We start from the raw sequence: 20,449 nt of genomic DNA on the forward strand, positions 1-20,449 counted from the left end.
GTAGCCGTACTGTGGCGACAATTGTTTTCCCGTAAATTTCCCACCATGCTCAATTAAAAGTAAAAATAATTAATTAGTTTCTCAAGATATTTTAAAGTAGCGAAAGTTCTACCGAAAGGATGAAACATACAACATGATATACCAATTTTATGTGATAGATGAAACACAATACCAAATTAATGCATCTATCAGTAGGTTTAATATAATTAGGTTTGGTTCAATCCCTTCACATCTTAATATTATTGATCTCATAACTGTGTCCTATCAAAAACAACATACAAATCTGGCTAGCTTATTTTTTTTCCATACACACGATGAAACAGAACATAAGATGATGTAGAAAAAGCACATAGAAAAAAAACTCTAACTGATCATATAAATCTAACAACAAGAGGCGCCAAGAGCAGCAGCTGAACCACCAATCTAACTCCCCACAGCCTGGCCATCTTCTTATGATTCATTGTCACTTCCAACTGTATCTCTAACTCCACTCCGTTCATATTCATTCTTCCGTGAACTGAGGCTATATATGTATTTCCCAACTCCCAACTACTTATGAAGTCAAAATATATGTCGTCCTAATTTTCACAATAAAATGGTAAGAAACGATAGTACCTTTGCTTGCTACAACCCCATATGGGCTGCATTCCTCCATTGTGGTATACCATGGGGTTCTCACCCCATATGTTTTCACTATATATCCAGAAGTCAAGCCATCGAGCTTATTTTCTAGAAAAGAAGCACGCCATAGTGTTTTAAGTGACTCTTGTAATCTGAAAGATGGAAACATATTGCTTTTACAAAATTACAACATAAAGTTTATCATACCTCGTATGGACGCAATTTCCTTTTCTGTTATCATTAGGTGTGTTTTTTGTAGTGTATCCAGAGGTCAAGCCATCGAGATCAATTTATAGAAAAGAAGCACGCCATAGTATTTTAAGTGACTCTTGTAATCTGAAAGATGGAAACATATTGCTTTTACAAAATTACAACATCAAGTGTATCATACCTCGTATGGACGCAATTTCCTTTTCTGTTATACTTGTGTGCCTTTTATTTGTTACCCCATGAAACCTATAAGAAAAGACATAAGCTAGTTGAGATTAATATTTTTTTATTTGCTATCCAAAGATTAATATCTATATCCAGAATGATCACACAAATGTCAATGTCAACAATGTAAGTTTAGTCAAAGTATTGTGTGGAGATTCACTTGTATTCATTATAAGTTTATAAATATAATACAAAATTACTTCACCTGCGATTGGATAGTGAGAAAAGCTGGATGTGATGTGTCATTTTTTGAATCTAACAGAAAATAGATGCGATCATGTTTATTTATTCTAGCAACCTAATAATGATTAAACCCATCATGACAATTAAGTAGTTTTCCCAAGAAAATCTGCAACAATTGATTTTTCTGTGAGATGGGTACTAATTTGGATAATAACATGGTTAGCATTTTACCAGCTTAGCTTGGCTGCATCATAAGTTGCAACTTGACCCAAACCAATTACGCTGCATTATCTTAGTAAAACTCTTTTGCTTCATTAGGCTTTCGTGCAGCCTATGGAGAAAGTGGAGAGAAACCATTTTATTATCATTGTTATTATTTTTGATCATTCCGCGAGAGAGAAATATTAGCAAACACTAATCTATACATTTCTATAACTTGTGTAATCCAAACATTTAGTCAAAAAATACATCATACAGTGCTAACATCATAAGTATTTTTAGTTCATAAATGACGTAGTTCAGCATAGATTTTAAACATCATAGCTTCGGTCTAACATGATATTTCTTAAACCCTGCAACAAAAAATATGGTAGAAATATAGTAGCTAAGGTTTCTTACCTCAAAGAGTATAAACAATGAGAAGAATAGCAGGAGTTCCAACACAGCAGAGGAGATATGGAATTTTCCGCGTAATAGGACAAAATCAGCAACCTATTATATATCAATTAATAACCCACATCAGGGATTTTAAACCTAAAAGGTAAAAATAAGTGGATTTGCATTCTTGATTCTGTGTATCTAAATATCGATTATGACGTGCTTCACTATCAATAATAACCCTCCTAATACCAGCTTCACTATTAAAGGGCCGTGAATGGTTCAAATTCAGTTTAAGGGGAAATTCAGTTTTATGGAGCTACATATCTGTCAATGGGTGAAATTCAGTTCCACAAAGAAGAACCGGATGTAGGGTGTTAGGTTTCCAAATATCAATGAGCTAGTTGAAATTTTCCAATAATAGCAACATAGGGACTAAAGCACATGAAGTAATTATAATTCGCAGAATTACAATTAGTGTTCAACCTTATATATTAAAGCAATTTGGACCTTAACTAAGAACTCACTACGATAAACCCAAGTAAGCAGATAATCATCTTAATGCAACTAAATTAGTAACTGAAAAACCCTCACCTACAAAACCAAAAAAAAAAACAGCGACATGAGTTAAAAATAAGAAACCCAAATCAAAATAAATAGAGAAAAGGAATAAGGTTAACCAAGGAATAAGTTTAAATCACCTACAATATTAAAATACAGCTAAATCAACCTTAACGCCTGTTTTGCGCTTCAGCAGTTACGAAAATAAATCAACATTAAATCCACAACCTATGAAAAAACCTCTAGCACATCCATATCTTGTAGATCCGTGTATTATATCCTGTGATACAAAAAATAAACAAAAATAAAAATAATCAAACGTGCAGGTTAGAACGAAGAAGAAAAAACAGCAGGTAGAAGAGAATAAGAAGAGAATCGAGATAGGGAGATGAGAGGAGGCGTTAAAAATAAGATAAAATTATTAATAAGGGTTTCGCGATAAGTTATATACATAAGGGTTTTTTTTTTTGAGAAAATAAAATGAAAAGTCCTCAATTCTGATTGGTTGGGGGCCAGAAGCTCTAGAATTCGAGCTTTTGGCCTAACTTTCAATGTGAGGCCAGCAATTTGTACTCAAATTATATATACAATTGCATGTAATCTCAGCTGCGGGAACAACAAGCCTTGCATAACATATTAAGAAAAGTTGATAAAGCCTCTTATTGATTTTGTCAAACTTATACATCCCATGGCTCTCTTTATCGGAAATTTTAGTCCAATTTTTTTTTACTCAAGCCAGAAGCAATTTCATTATGTTCTTTGTATTACAGGATGCACCTCCACTTGGTACAGCTACAACATCTAGAAATTAACTGAGAATAATCTTCCCCTAGACTAGAAATTATGTAACCGTGCAAATTTATACAGGAAAAATTATTGATATGTGTATATTTATCTTATTGTTACGCAACTCATGTATCGTTAAAAAATTATTTTCAAATCACTGACATTACAAGTTCATGCATCCAGGAAAAGAAAAGGGATGCAGTGGAGGATGCATTACTCAGGGGTGAAACCGGATTACCAGATTATGGTTGATGAGTCTAATATGAGTAAAAAAAATTAACCATGGAAAGATGAAGTACCCAATGGACTGTCTGATTTCCACATCCTGAATTTGTATAGGATGGCCAAGAGTACCCCAGCGGTATCTGACAAAGAATTGTAGGTACATAAGAGCTGTAATGGACAAAACTTGGATTGAGTATCATATTTTGTTGCATCTGAACTTTTTAGGGAATTGCATCCATGATACGGACCAGGATGTACACAGAAGTAAGGTTTGTTAAAGAATGAATAAACATTAACAGAGAAGTATTTCATGTCTTTTGTAGTATGCTACATTGTCATTATGCGAAAACACAGTATGTACAATTTATCTCATGCAGGGTTTGGTTCTGCTATACAACACCATTGTCCTTCTGCCGTTTCGTATTGCTATATAACTAAGCCTAATTATTTTTATTATTTCTTATTTAACTCAAAAAGATTTTATTTAAAAAATAAAAGGAAAGTATTTATAAGAAACCAGATGAGAGCCTAGAAACGAATTGGGCTCCTACACCTTTTTGACTAGCTAAACCTATTCTAATGAAAAGAAAATTACGAACAATAATATTTACATCATGTCTAGCTATGTAGTTCTTTAATCTTTTTAAAAACTCAATAGTTTCCAAACCAAGTTCACCCAAGGTAGTAAAGGCTAAGGTACCAAAACTATAACCATTGGTTCTACATATATCAAGATATTTAACTCTCTTACGCTCAACGGCTTTAGCCAAGGAGAGACCCGGTGTAAAAGCTTGCACACCACCCCCAGCAAAAGGCGAAACGCCGGTCACATCAAAACAAGTATCACGACTCTCCTCCCAATTTTAGACCAAAATATCAGCTGGACTAGCATCACTACCTTCATGAGAAAGAAATCCCAAAGATGCCTCAACTCTAGAAGGTACACTAACACGATGACAAATATCCGCAAAAGTATCTCTAATAATATCATGTCAGAACTTAACACCAACTTCACTAGCACAATGAAGCGGATGGTCACCAAACACATCCATACCCCAGTTGCAGCAAAGACAAGAACTATTTTCAGGAAACAAGGGAATACCAAGTCTATATGCAAGCACAACACAAAACTGTCGTGGCCCACTTTTCTGTCCGAGCCCATCAGCTGGAATAGCAAGAAGGTAATCTTGTGCATGTGGATTTTTACTACACTTCCATAAAGCTAAATCTCGCCTAGACATGTTGAAAAGAGATGGCATTTCCTTGGTCACACCTGCAAAGTACTAAACTGCCAAAGCATGCATAGGATGAGGGGCAGTAATAAGATTGCAACACTGTAACGAATCAACGCCATAACTTTAAGAAAACTGTCAAAGGCTTGTTGATAAACTGAACCTTTAGCTTGAATGTCTGAACATTGTAACATGGTCCCCTGCAAGTGTAAGGTCTGAGAACAGGATGTTAAGTAACAATATTACATCGTATCCAACATAGAATAAATTCCTAGACCACCATCTCTTATGGGTAAAGAAGCGATCCTCTGTTGTAACAAACCATATCCCGGACCATCCCCAGTAACCAGTTCCCTCATATAACTGGAAAGATAGTTATCAAAAACAACTTGCGCATGATTTACATACTTAGGAGCAGTAGTACGCATTGTAAAATAGAGTTTAGAAAGACCTGTACAGTTTCGAAGAAGCAGCAATTCACTTTGTGGATCTGCAAGTCTGTGTACTGCCATCATCAACTGTGTAGTATTTTTTACTCTGTCAAGAACCAATAACTTTAAAATCTTTCAACAAACTAAAACATCCATTGGCAATTTGAAATTGATAACCATGTCTATCTAGTTGAGAAACTGAAATTAAATTACGGGAAATAGTTGGAACATAAAGAGTGTTTTCTAAATCAAGAAAGTATCCATGATCTAGAATCAGACGATAGGTGCCTACAACATTAACTGAGGCTTTATTACCATTTCCCATAAAAAGGAAGTTTTCATTCTGGTTTGTGGTTTGGGTTGAAAGGTATCCCTGCATCTAATTAGAAACATGAGAATTAGCACCAGATTCAAACCACCATGATAAAGAAGATTCCTTAATAGTCAAATTTGTTTCAAAATAACTTACGAATCCCAACGGATTACCTTTCTTTTCGAACCATTTTTGACGCTTAGTGCAATCTTTCTGAAAATGACCAGGTTTCTTACAGAAACGACACTATTGTCATCTTGCTTTGCCTTCTTTTTTTCAGGTTGACCAGAATTATTCTGTGGTGCTCCCTTATTTCCCTTTGCAGGCTTGCGGTTATTGTTCACTCCTCGATTGACGAAATGTGCTTGATTAATCCCTTGCTGGTTAAGCCTAGCTTCCTCTTGAACCAACATGTTTCCCAGTTCATTTGCAGTGCACTTTTCCTTAATAGTATTGTAATGCACTTGAAAAGGGGCATACTGAGGTGGAAGCGAATTGATAATGAATTGGACAAGAAAGTTCTCATCCACAGTTAATTTCATCTCAGTAATCTTAGTATCAATGCTTCTCATTTCAATCACGTGCTGGTGCATTGACCGTGCACCGGTATATTTCATGGTGGTCAAATCAGCCATCAACTTCCCAGTTAGAGACTTATCCGCTGTCTTAAAGCGTTCCTTTACGATTTCCATAAAGTCCTTAGTATTTTCCGGTTCAGGAAGCGATCCCTTGATGTTTGCATCAATGTGCATTCGCATCAACTGTATGCTCAGCCTATCACTTCTCTCCCACTTTTTTAAGAGATCCTTATCTTCAGTGGAACTCTTATCATTAATAACTAGCTTTTCAATTTGGAGTGCAAGGTCAATATCCTGCACACCCAAAGTGAACTCAACATTCTCTTTCCATTCTGAGAAGTTGGTGGCGTTGAAGAAAGGGATAGACGAGGTATACGAATGCAAAGACTTATAACTAGAAGTTGTAAAACATGACAAGGAATCACAAAGTCAAACTCACACACATAAAAATTAAGAAACTCCTGAGGGTAGAATCTTAAATAAAACAACAATCATGTCATAAAGTCATAAAATCATTCACATATATATAAGCAAAGGAAAGACAAACATCTGTGGACATAATGCCTTTCATAGTTACATATATAATCATAATATTAGTTCAAACATGTGAATTAGAGCAACATGTGGGTAACTTTTCATTCTAATATGTATGATTAGATATTTCATATTGTTTGTATACAAACACTTGAACAAAAAATCTCTTGTGGGTGATAATTATTCCCATGTGATTGCATAAAACGATGTAGACTTACAATGACATGTTAATATAACTTAATACTTTAGTATCACTGTGGTGATAGTTAAAGAGCATACATTTCAAACATTTTTAATAACCTATATGTGTTAAAGTTAGGCTACATTTGACATCAAAACCAACAGTCAAAATCATCGTGTGAAAGTCAAACAGACAGTCAACTGTCAACTCAAAAAGTCAAAGTCAGTTAGGCGGAAGTCAAACAGACACATAAAGTTAAACATTCAAAATTTGAAGTCAAACAGTCAGTCAAGCATTCAAGGTTTTTCAAGAGGTCAAAATTTTCCTTCATGTCAAACGAACATTCATGTCTGAGCGTTTGAAAACATTTCCCATAACCTATTGGGCCAAGCCCAAGTAATCTAACAACACGTAATAGTGAGCCCATATACACCTTTCAGAATCAGAAACCTTTTCATTTTCATTTATCATTTCAATTTTACATAACTGTAGCCGCATACGTTACGAGCATCATAAAAACGTTTCGAGTACTTTACCCATTAATCATACAAAAGAGACTTTTGATCATGAATTAATCACATCATATCATAAGCAAAAAATCCACACAAAATCATGTTATATATTTCAAACAGATCAAACAACATAGATGCCTTTTATTCATTTTAATAAAACTTATCCGTATCAATGGATTTCTAATACAGTAAAGGAGAAGACAATCAACAAGCATACATACAACTTTGATATTGTGCCAAATCAGTAAAACCATGGTATTCATAAACGATTAAAACAACATATATATTATTTTCATGTTAACCAAAATAAACATGATGATGTATTCATATCAACACAATTATACACACAACATCATGGAAAATCATGGAGTTCTAAACCAGGCTCTCGATGCCAAATATAAGTTTTATTTTATATATATAATAGACGGATCTTTGAACAACGTGACAATTACAATACGCTAGTTGTGTAAAAGTAATATACCTTATGAAGCCATTGATTGAATCCAATAAATCCTCCAAGGCTGCAATGCAAGCACACCCGTAAAACATAATATGGTGGAATATCTTGGTTTCTACTTTTTGACCTTTTGTATAATGAATATTAAAATTCTCGAACCAATACTAATGGCTATTGAGTTCCTTTTATAGGTAGAAGGAGGACCAAGTTTCCTAGGGTTAGAGTTAGCAATCAATCTCGATCGTCCATCAAGGAAGAGTTAATAGGAATTAATCCCCTGCAATGGTAACCGAAATATTTAGCAATATTCTTAATTAACCAAAGTTATTACATGGGCCCATAGGATATTTCTATCTAGAGAAATATTCTTACATTCTCCCACTGGTCCATGTGATAATTTATTTAACGGTTAATTATAGAAAAACATAAGCGCGCATAATTGCTAAACAAATTTAATGGTTAAACGTAATACCTTAACCAAGCAAATCATTATATGTGAGTCATGGAGGTGGCACGTTGTCCTGTTATTAACATGTTCCCTTCCATCTACCACAACACAAGAAACTTACTTCATCGGGCCTTAAATGGGGATATCATAATGGTCCACTAATGTCTTCAAAAGATAACAATTTCTGTAACATTCATCCAATAACATAAAAATATACTAAAGTGGATACAGAAATAAGTTCAGAATAATAACAATAATAAGATTGTATATTCCCTAAGTATTAACTGTCTGTTTAAAGCACAATTAATCAAAAGAACAATATATAAAATTAAGCATGAGTTGCAGTTCAGCAACACTAGATGATTCTAACTACAATGGATGCCTGACATCCAATGTGAAAGACTAGTGTTGAAGCCCTAAGATGGAGTTTCACTATGAGCATTTACACACATCATGGCTACTGACAAGAGCATGAATAACAAGCAATAAGCTAGGGCTTCATCTCAACCCTAGCAGAACAGGTTAGAACATAATTGATAATGCAAAACAATTGAAAATAACACAAAACAGTTGAACTAAAAACAGGACAGTTGAGGAACTGGCTAGTCCAGTCCTCTTGGGTGAAGCTCTGGCTAGCCCAGGCATACCTTTAACACAACACACAAGCCTTCTATTTATACCCAAAATTAGGGTTTACAATTTTCCCCCAAATTCAAAACAGGGCAGTTAGGGTTTCTGATTTCTCACCTAATTAGATGGGACAATTGCTCCATCTCTTCGACCCACTCTTCTTCTGCTCTTCCTGCTCCTCTCCATGCCTTCCAATTACGTCTATAGACTCACCTATTTCATCAATTTCTCACCTAGGGTTTCAGGGAGAGGTGAGGTGAGAAATCGATGAAATAGATGGCTAGAGAAATAGGGTGATGATGGGTTTCGGTGAGGGATAGCCATGATGGCTTTTGGTGGTTGATTGTGGTGGTTGAGGCAGTGGAGTTGGCGGAGTTGGTGGTGAAGGTGAGGCTGTTGCAGACGGAGGTGAGGGAGGTGAAGTCGATGGAGAAGAAGGAGGGGAGTGTTTGGTTGATGGGTATAGGTATTAGGTGCTTGGGTGTTGAGCGGTTTCATCAAGTCTCGATGATTCGCGAAGCTGAGCCGTGGGATGCGGAAATTATAGATTGATCTAACGGCGAGATAGAAGGGAGCTTGTAGCGACCGTTGGATGTATAATACATCAAAATTAACGGCGCAGATTAGAGTTAGGTGCTGTAGTGTGAAGCAGGATCTTCAGATTTTGATGCACGAAGATGAGGCGACCGTAGGATGCTGAGATGATCCAATCTGACGGCTAAAAAGGGAAACGGGTATGGATATTGGAAATGAGTTTGGGTGAGGGTTTTGGGCCTTGGGTATGCCAAGCCCATATCTTCTTTAAGAACAATTCTTCCTCTTCAAGCCCAGTTCTAGCCTTCTGGTCTTGCGCACAACATTCTTCGCGGCTTCCTTGTGTGATTCCTCTTGGCTTCCACCACTTTTCTTCTCTTTTTGCTCCGCAATTCATCTAACTTTATTTATTACCTAATTAGATGGGACAATTGCTCCATCTCTTCGACCCACTCTTCTTCTGCTCTTCCTGCTCCTCTCCATGCCTTCCAATTACGTCTATAGACTCACCTATTTCATCAATTTCTCACCTAGGGTTTCAGGGAGAGGTGAAGTGAGAAATCGATGAAATAGATGGCTAGAGAAATAGGGTGATGATGGGTTTCGGTGAGGGATAGCCATGATGGCTTTTGGTGGTTGATTGTGGTGGTTGAGGCAGTGGAGTTGGCGGAGTTGGTGGTGAAAATGGTGGTGGTATGGCGTCTGTAGAGGAAGAGAAAGGGAAAGAAGGAGATGGCTCGATGGAAAATGGATTGGGTTTGTTTGGTTTTGGGTTATAAACCTAGATGCTAGGGTGTTGAGTGGGTTTAGCAATTGTTGATGAATAGCGAGGATGAGACGTTGGATGCGAAGATGATGGATCGATCTAACGGCGAGATGGAAGGAAGCGGGAAGCGACCGTTGGATGCCCGATACAACGAAACTGACGGCTCAAGATGGAGTTAGGTGCTGTAGTGTTTGACAGGAGCTTCAGACTTCGATGCTCGACGATGAAGCGACCGTAGGATGCTGAGATGATCCAATCCGACGGCTGAATATGAAGGCGGGTATGGATATTGGAAATGGGTTTGGGTGAGGGTTTTGGGCCTTGGGTATGCCAAGCCCATATCTTCTTTAAGAACAATTCTTCCTCTTCAAGCCCAGTTCTAGCCTTTTGGTCTTGCGCACAACATTCTTCGCGGCTTCCTTGTGTGATTCCTCTTGGCTTCCACCACTTTTCTGCTCTTTTTGCTCCGCTATTCATCCAAACTTTATTTAGTACCTAAAAATACAAAATTAATTAATAAAAATATTTATTCTTGAAAACAATGAAAATACAGAATATGGGATAAAATGTAGAATTAATGCACAAAAGATGAGTTAAATGCCAACAAAAAGATATAGAAATATGCACTTTTTAGGACTCATCAAAAACCAAAAACGTTCCTCGCGGTATCGATCCAAAAATTGGAATTTTAGCAAGAAATAAAGAGATTTTTGCTGAAAAAATGACGAAGAACACGAAGCCGCGGATGTAGATGGTGGCGGCAATTCTGATAGTCAAACACTCCGGCAACTTCAAATGGCCCCAATTATGTAAGACTCTATCAATTTTTGGGTTTATTTCGCTTTAATTCGACGAATCAAAAAAAACAATTCTAGAGTTTTCGGTTATTTACCCAGATTCGGGAGTTATTCATGTTTTTTTGACTTCTGAATATAATCGTGTTCTTCATTTCTAATATATTTAATCGTGTTATTTACCCAGAACATCGAACGTATTCGGGAGTTAGACTTTTTGGTTATCTGTCGAATATTTTTGGCCATATCTTCCTGTGTACAAAATGGAAATAATTGGTAGTTGGATGAATATGTTTTCGTTCGAATATATTTAAGTAGAGACACGGTAATCGGTAGTACACTTACTACCGGATATATATATACGATGAAAAATTCTCAAAATTATCCCATTTTGGGGCCAGCATATATTCGAAAGAGAATATAATGTTTTATACCTCTGATTGTATAGGATGAAAAATTTGGAGTTTCTGAACTCCAATTGATGAATATTCGGTTGTAAATATATTTAGTTATTTTCCTATTTTTTTTGTATTCGGAAATAATATGTGTCTTCTTACCTCCGAATGTGTACATTCGAGTTATATTTGTGTGAGTTAATTGGTTTTTAGTACTTACATTTTGTCCGGCATTAGTATTTGGTCTAACATTTGTCCAACTTAGTGGTTGGTACTTGGAATTCACGTTTATTGTCTTTGACCATTTTGACCAGACAATAAATATCTTTATTTTCGAAATTATACCGAATATCCAAATATATCCTGAAATAGCCCTGGGATCCAACGGCTTTGGTGAAGCCATTTAACCTATGGTTAGAGATCATATATCATTAACCCTAACCCTATATTCTTCCTCCACGCCTAAAACTATTTTTTTTCCCTTCATTACCGACTGGTCTCAACTTCTTCCCCTTTACACGAGAGCCATTTGCTTGATGGATTTTGCTTAAAGATATTCTTCATGCATCAAAATCTCGACAACAACACACTAACTTACTAATCAAAACCCCTGAATCCCCAATTTATTAATCAAACAAACCCTAACTTTCTAACTTACTAATCAAAACCCCTGAATCCCCAATTTATTAATCAAACAAACAGTAACTTTCTAAACCAAATCAAAACCCTAATTCCAAGATTTAAGTCAACCATAAGGCTTATTTACTGCATCTAATCAAACCTTCAATTTTAGAATCCAAACCCCAATTCCGCTAAATGGAAAACCCAATTTTTGTTCGTAATTTCTTTTGAACTGATGGTGTTGGTTATGGTGGAGTGGAGGCGATGCGAAGGAAGGAAGAAAATGACGATGTAGAAATATTTTTGTCTAATTGATATGCTTGCTTTTTCATTAATGGATTTCTTTGTCATGATTGATTACTGAACGTGATTAAATTTCTTGCTGGTGTTCTTCAAAATTGCTCTGGTTGAAGTTCAATTACATACAGTGAAGATGTATTGTTCTATTGATTTTGATTTGTTAATAGTTGTTTTGATTGATAAACGGATTAGAATGGGATTTAATCAGTATGCAGGAAGTTTTGATCTCTCTCGATGAATGAGCAACTTAGGTTACGGTCGCAAAATGACGGTGGCGGTGTAAGTCTGTTGGAAGATGGGACCGAGAAGGATGGGGATTTAGGTTAAATTAAGCGTGTAAAAAATGTACGCCTGCAAGTCAATGTAAATACAGTCCAAGTAAAGGGTACGATAGTAATTGGATAAATATTGAGATTATAAATTTAATTAGAACAATACATAAATGAGTCAATGGAAGTCAACGTGTATTCCAAGTACCGACCCCTAAGTTGGACAAATGTTAGACCAAATATTAAAATGTTGGACAAAATGTAAGTACCAAACATCAATTAATCCTATTTGTGTACTTTGTCTTTCGATTTTTGGTTTGTACACATGGATCCTTTTTTCTTTGTTTAGACAAAGTCGAGCTAAGCAAGCCCCAAAAACAGGCGATTTAAGGCCTTGTCGAGCAGGGAGGAAGAAAATGACAACTAGTGCTAGGAGGGAAAGGAGTGCCAATGCCAATTCAAGTGCTCAACAAAGTGTAGAAGAACAAAGCAGTCAATAAAGGGTGCAATCAAGTGCTCAACAAAGTGTAGAACAACAAGGCAGTCAACAAGGGGTGCAACCAAGTGTTGAACAAGCCACTCATCAATGTGTAGAACCAACTGGTCACAAGGCAGTGAACAAGGTGTGCCACCAAGTGCTCAACAAGCCACTCAACAAGGTGTACAACCAACTGATCCACAAGCTACATCCCACCATGAAATTAAACCAATTGATCCAGTGCCAAGAGTAGAAGAAGAAGGACAACCAAGTGGTACCCAAAAAGGCAAAAAAGGAAAAGATGATGGAAAGAAGGATATTTCTAAGAAAGCATCACATCTTGTCCCTCAGCACTTAATAAAGGGTGCAACCAAGTGCTCAACAAAGTGTAGAACAACAAGGCAGTCAATAAGGGGTGCAACCAAGTGTTGAACAAGCCACTCATCAATGTGTAGAACCAACTGGTCCACAAGGCAGTGAACAAGGTGTGCCACCAAGTGCTCAACAAGCCACTCAACAAGGTGTACAACCAACTGATCCACAAGCTACATCCCACCATGAAATTAAACCAATTGATCCAGTGCCAAGAGTAGAAGAAGAAGGACAACCAAGTGGTACCCAAAAAGGCAAAAAAGGAAAAGATGATGGAAAGAAGGATATTTCTAAGAAAGCATCACATCTTGTCCCTCAGCACTTAATAAAGGGTGCAACCAAGTGCTCAACAAAGTGTAGAACAACAAGGCAGTCAACAAGGGGTGCAACCAAGTGTTGAACAAGCCACTCATCAATGTGTAGAACCAACTGGTCCACAAGGAAGTGAACAAGGTGTGCCACCAAGTGCTCAACAAGCCACTCAACAAGGTGTACAACCAACTGATCCACAAGCTACATCCCACCATGAAATTAAACCAATTGATCCAGTGCCAAGAGTAGAAGAAGAAGGACAACCAAGAGGTACCCAAAAGGCAAAAAAGGAAAAGATGATGGAAAGAAGGATATTTCTAAGAAAGCATCACATCTTGTCCCTCAGCACTTGAAGAAGAAGGATATTCCAGCAAGCACAACCCTTGGGTTACCGACGGATGGAGGAAAATTGCTATTTGGATACAAGGACTCCTGGGCCAAAGAAATATACGAAACTGAGGTAATAATAATCATATATTTTTTATTAATGTATTGTCTATGTGTTCTATCATAATAGTTGTATTAAGGGTTTTTGTATGTACTTTAAACATTTTTCGTGTGTTTAATAGTATCATGAAGATGCGGTTCGTCTACTCAAACCCGCCGGACCAACAAAAATTCTTGACTGGCCTTTATCCTGTGAATATGAAAGGTTCAAGAGAATTGTAACAACTCGGGGTTAGCTAATGCTGCTTAGAATTCATTGTTGGAACATGATCGTGTGGCTATATCGGTGTTCGTGGAGAGAATGTATCCTGAGACCGATACCTTCCATATGTCGTTTGGGGAGATGACGATTACCCCGGATGATGTTGTGCAGATTCTTAACCTTCCCGACCAAGGCACATCTGTGAAGTTGAACTACACAAAGCAGTTAAGTTGGGCACAACTTTATGCTCTAACTAAAAAGTGCTTAGGTTGGGATGAAGAGACAACAACAGAAGAGTTTAGGAGGCATGCAAGTTACAAAACAAGACAGATCAGCATTACCGTTTCGATGAATATGTTTTGAGGCACCTTGGAGAAAGAACAAAAGGGAACGTTAACTGATGAGCAAGTGGATCACGCGGCCACCGCATATCTCCTTTGTATATTGGGATGTGTCATATTCCCCAATACTTCTGGCAACCGGATCGACGCCAACCTTCTACAACTTTTGGATCCTCTCCATGAAGTCGGTGACTATTCTTGGGGCACGACATGCCTAGCATTCTTGATGGAAGAGTTGAGAAAGGCTTCGAGGCTAGGAACTTGCCAAGTTGCCGGGAAGGTGGCTCTATTGCAGGTTTTTTTTTAACTCTATAAGTCAATCTATAGTTATTCGGTAGACAATACATATGATGCATATTTAGAACTCCAAATGATGCATATTCGATAGGATCTACACATTGTTAACTTCCGAATGTTGTTTATTCGGAAACATGTTACTTAGTTTTACTTCCGATTGTTTAGAATCGGAATTTAGTCTTGGGAAATTACTGCCGATTATATAGGACAAAATACTATAGTTTACTGAACTCCAAATGATGCATATTCGGTAGGACATGATCCATATCTTATGTCCGAATGTTGTTTATTCGGTGACGAGTTACTTAGTTTTGTTCCCGATTATATATAATCGGAAATAATGTTTGGAAATTACTGCCGAATATATAGGACAAAAAACTATAGGTTACTGAACTCCAAATGATGCATATTCGGTAGGACATGATCCATTTCTTACCTCCGAATGTTGTTTATTCGAGGACATTTTACTTAATTTTAATTCCGATTGTGTAGAATCGGAAGTTAATATTTGTAAATTACTACCGAATATATAGTCCAAAACACTATAGGTTACTGAACTCCAATTGATTCATATTCGGTAGGATATACACATTTTGTACTTTCGAATAATGTTTATTCGAAAGTCACCATCTTCCGATTACTTATATTCGGTTGCAATTGATGTACATTAACTTCCGATTGTTAATAATCTATTTACTAAAACTTGGTTTCTTATGTATATAGGCATGGATCTATGACAACTTTCCTATCTTGAAGTTGGCCGGAGAGAACCCGGAGTGGCGCAAAGGTACTCCTAGAGGAACAAAGTATACCTTTGAATACAACCGTTCTAGGACAAAAGAGCAGCAGTTGATTCGCATGATGGAGATTTTGGACCAATTGAAGGCCTCGGACGTATGTTTTGATCCATACAAGGAAGATCGAGCTAGTGGGCATATAAATGTTCGGTCGGACTTGTCCCTTTATTTTGGACCCTTGTGGCACCCCACAGGATATGTGATGTATAACCCCTCTAGGATGATGCGACAACACGGGTATATACAACATCAACCAATGGAGGAATTCGGGAATTACTACAAATTGGAGTTGGAGTTGTGCTCTCCTAGTGGTGATAATCTCACGATAGTTCACAAAGGTCCACCTACTTTTCCTGATAACTGGGATAAGAGGACTGAGTTCATGAACCATAGTCAGTCATTCCGTTTTTCATGTTAATATACTGCGGTTCTCAGCAGCAATCAACAATCATTTATGATGTGATAGAATTAACACTCATAGTCACAGCATTCGGATTCCACCTCCATATAACTACCTCAAACCTAATGCGGGTGTTTCATACTTCCGCAAATGCTAATGTTGCAGGAATTTTACTAAATTGTGCAGGAAAATACTTGCCAACTCTGGAAAATACTTACCAAGGACCAGTGACAAGTGACAGAGAGCGGGCATAAACTCTAATTTTGCGTAAAGCTGTGAGTGGGTCGATATTTCATGTGTTGCTATCTCAGTTCATCATAGAAGGGTATAAAAAGGGGGCTATAGAAGGTATGACTTCTCCTATTGGTACAGATGTTTTTTTAAGGGGGCTTTAATGGGGTTGCGTTACAACAGTCAGTAGCTGTAATTACTGCCTGCTCCACCTTTGTGAAGGAGTGCCAAGGTAGTACTTAATGATTGCTTACTTCTCATATTTTCTAGCAAGGACATAATAGTGACCTTCCAACTACATTGCAGGGAAGTTCTCCTCTAAAGGAATGCTACAACGGTGTACTTCCACCTTAACATACCTGAAGTTCATGAAATAAGAGGTAGGTAGATTTTACTGATATTGGATATGGAGAAAATACTTGAAATTTTCTTGGATGGTGATCATCTTGCTTTGTAATTTTTATATGCTTCCTACAGGACTATTGATGTTGTTTCACAAAATGAGAATGGAAGTGCAAAAAACTGTGACGATCAAAAACAATTTGAATATAAAAACTTGACAGTGAATGGAAGGCGCTGAGAACCATGTATAGTGGTTTAGTTATGGAAGACTCGGGTACGTTTTCCACCCTCTTATCCAACAAAAGCGTTCTCCTCCAACAGGTAATGACTTATCCAACAAATGTGAGCTGACCCAAGGTGCATCATTCAAGAAATGTAACTGATAACTATACTGGCATCAGCAGCTGTAGTCATTGGTGCAGAAACAACGGCAGTGATAACTTAATATGAAGCCAAAGGCAACTAGGAGAAGAATCCACTTATCTGATGGCAATAGTAGTCGTAGTGGGTGAAGTAGCAAACAGAAAACGTGCTGGCAATAGTAGTGGTTGATGCAGAGAGTAGAAAATATGGAGCTGTGGTAGTATGAGAAGTAGGTAATACAGCAGAATATAAAATTGATGCAGACTTGATGAACTGTAAAAGCTAACAGGCGTAGTGAATAGCTCAGCAGCAGAGGCAGCAGCAGATACGGCAAATGATAGCTTGAGTAGCGGAGAAGTTGCGACGGAGCTCTTGACATTGGAAACCATAAGTAATATTGTAAACCAACAGCAAAAGACCCATGATCTCAGCTGTAGTGGTTGTATTCCAAGAAGAAATTATAGAGCTGCAGTTGCCTCACTCGTATCACAAGAACTGGACATTCTCACTGAGTCAGTTGTACCATAATAAGCAAAAAACAATAAGATAACCTGCACACTGATTGCATTGTGCCAGTAATATGGATACACAACTGATGTCTCTTCACCCTTCCAAACTCAACATTAAAGGAACACCATTCTGCCTTCAAACATTCACCAGCAAGCACTAAAAATACAACTCATATTGCAGTAGTAGTTGATGATGAATAAGAATCAACACTTGCAGGAAGCTTGAGAACCAACTCACAATCCAACTTATTGTAAGATCTTATTGTAGTACACATGAAGTGTCATTATTGTGCAGGAAAAGAAAAGAATAACAACTGAATACAATAAAAGATAAGTAAACCAGGCTACATCAGAATTGAATGTAGACTCATCAGAGAGAACATCAGCCTGAACTTAATATAACTCACCAATTCCAATCCCATAACATCATCTTCAGTTTCATCATTAAACTTGCAAGCCAACCCACTCATAAATGAGGACTGTACCAAAGCCAGTACCAATGGGATGAACTGATAACAAGCAAATTAAGCACATATATAGTGCAGCAAACTATCACTCCATACGCTCATCAATGCACATCTGCAATTCAAGAGGAGATTTTCCTCACTTTCAAATGGAACAACATTAAGCTTCTCTCTAATCTAGACAATGTGTAGCAGAGATAGGCATGCTCAGACTTAAAAGCACCAGGTATCAGCACAAGTAGGACTTGATTAAAAAACTAGTTGCAACAAATCTAGTTATGATGAAAACAGCTTTTGAAGATGGAAATGTTTTTTGTTGAGCTAGTGATGTAGAAGCTGAACACATGAGGTTAAAACTAAAGTAATCTAAAGATAAAGTTGGAGATTACCAGCAGAGACTCAAATTTCAGTTGCTGAGGTAAGAGATTACAATCCAAAACAACCAAATTGGCAATTGAAATAACCAAGAGCTCAAACCCTAAAACCGAATTTTAGTTCCAAAATCATGCTTAATTCTCTTGACGACGTTGCAATACTAGCATCAGGATCAAATACAACTCCACACTAAGAACCATCAATAATCACAACTCCATACTAGCTCCATGAAAACTTCAAATAAAAATCTAACAGCAGCAAGAACGAGATAAAGAGAACTCAAACCTTTTGATTCAGCACAACTCCAATACGAAATTCAACTCAGAAACATCATTAGACACACAAGATTCTTCAACACCTTGTTGATGACTGCCTTGAAATAAGAATTGAGACCAACAACTTCTCAATCTTCTGCTGAATCCAATCAGTGGAACGGTTTTAAGTTTTCGCCCTAACTAGAGCTTGGTTTAGCGAGCTAGAACACGCTCAGACTCTCTCGGCATCAGGAATCAAGAACAGCAATCTTGATTAAGAAATTTGGTTGCAAAAAACAACCTAATTATGATGACAAACCTCTGATGAAGATGAAATTGGAAGATCTTGAGGTAAGAAATCTAGATCTGAGATTGAACTCTTCAAATAGATGAATTGTAACTGAAGATTTTGATGAAGTACAACTGAGTTTTGATGTAGACAGAGAAGCAGGATTAAAGAAAAATTAAGGTTTATTAGTGAAAGATCGATCGATACCGTCAGAAATTCATGATTTCTGAGTCTGATACCATTCAATGAATGAATGTCTGCATTGTATTGAGACGATTTAATAAATTGAATTGATAAGAGAAAGATAGATAGATAGTTTACAGGACAAGACTCGATGTATATAGCTCTCTCTTTCTCTCGACTCAATCACTCTTACAATTCTCTCGTGCGATACACACGCTCACTGCATATGACTAGCAAACAGATAATACACACGCTAACTTTAATCTATGCTATTACTACGTTTGTGTGCTGTTATACTAACAGGTGGGATATATACATCTGAATGCATGGAACCTTTAGTTACTTGAAGGTTGTAGAGGTTCCATAATTCTTTCTCATGTTGATTTCATGTTGATTACAAGACATGAAAATATCTAAATTTCAACTGGATATGCACCTTTAATCTTAATTCGAGGAAGAAAGATTGTATTCCTTTTTGGTTAATATCACATAAACTTTTATTCAATTGTTTGCATAGAGCCAACCAGGTTGGAATCGCATCATCTACCATCAGCTCCTTGCCAGGTTCGCTTACCAGGATTTGAAGTATTTCGATCATGCATTTCGCAGTATGGAGAAAAAGGCTGCGATTTATAATTGTTGGAGTTAAATTCAACGGAAAAACTGAGAAGAAAAGATTATAATTTTCTTTGTTCACCGACGGCCCAGAGTACAAAGCTTCATGTAAATGGGGGTGCTACGTATATGGGATAGGTAACTTCTGAGAGGATTTCTGAATGTAACCGGACAGTATTGAATAACAACGCTAGGACATTATAGAGTAGTGTAACTGATAAATGGAATTTAACACCCTTGATGAACCACTCTTTAAGTTTCGTCGAAGTTTAAGAAACACTGAAGCAAACTGTTCATCTTCATTCTTTAACCTTTCTGTGGGTTATATATTTCGGAGTGTTTATGCACAACTGCAATCTCTATTTTGACCTTTACTGCTTTTAGAGACATATCTAATAAGACGTATAATTTCTAACCAATTCAAGTTACGGGCACACACTACATTTTGTCTTTATGATGTCAGTTTGCCTTACTGTATTTCTGTACACTATTTTGATATGCCTTTATCTTGATATGCCTTTAATAGGTGTAGTACTAACTCTATATCATTTTCTAACTTTTATAGCTGAATCACGTCATGGTTCCTTGACTCCTTCATCTGCCCAGGTTGCTAATAAATTTCTATAATTGTAAGGTATATCCAGTGCGGCGGAAGTGGGAGGCTGAGCGGTCAAATTTTTTAGCCGAATCACTAACTCCTCCATCTTCCCAGGTTGCTAATGTACATTACTGTGATTGTAAGGGATATCCAATGGCTGCAATGGTTGATTTTCAT

The 20,449-nt window shown here is 37.1% G+C and overlaps 2 long non-coding RNA genes across 5 annotated transcripts; both read right to left on the minus strand.

Annotated features, from left to right (window-relative positions):
• Positions 1–176: 176 nt before the first annotated feature.
• On the minus strand, positions 177–2,792 carry LOC113333780. Of its 4 annotated transcripts, XR_003352354.1 has the most exons (4): positions 2,542–2,792; positions 1,858–2,430; positions 1,471–1,570; positions 177–1,077 (listed from the first exon to the last, which is right to left on the minus strand). It is a non-coding gene; the product is annotated as an uncharacterized LOC113333780 (long non-coding RNA). The 4 variants fall into 4 exon arrangements; XR_003352356.1 differs by having other exon boundaries at positions 177–1,950; positions 2,364–2,430; XR_003352355.1 differs by lacking the exon at positions 1,471–1,570.
• Positions 2,793–16,687: 13,895 nt separating this feature from the next.
• Positions 16,688–19,198, minus strand: LOC113333657. The gene is made up of 2 exons (XR_003352181.1): positions 18,348–19,198; positions 16,688–18,073 (listed from the first exon to the last, which is right to left on the minus strand). It is a non-coding gene; the product is annotated as an uncharacterized LOC113333657 (long non-coding RNA).
• Positions 19,199–20,449: the final 1,251 nt, after the last annotated feature.

The sequence above is a fragment of the Papaver somniferum genome, unplaced genomic scaffold (genome assembly GCF_003573695.1).
Source record: "Papaver somniferum cultivar HN1 unplaced genomic scaffold, ASM357369v1 unplaced-scaffold_133, whole genome shotgun sequence".
NCBI classification, from domain to species: domain Eukaryota; kingdom Viridiplantae; phylum Streptophyta; class Magnoliopsida; order Ranunculales; family Papaveraceae; genus Papaver; species Papaver somniferum.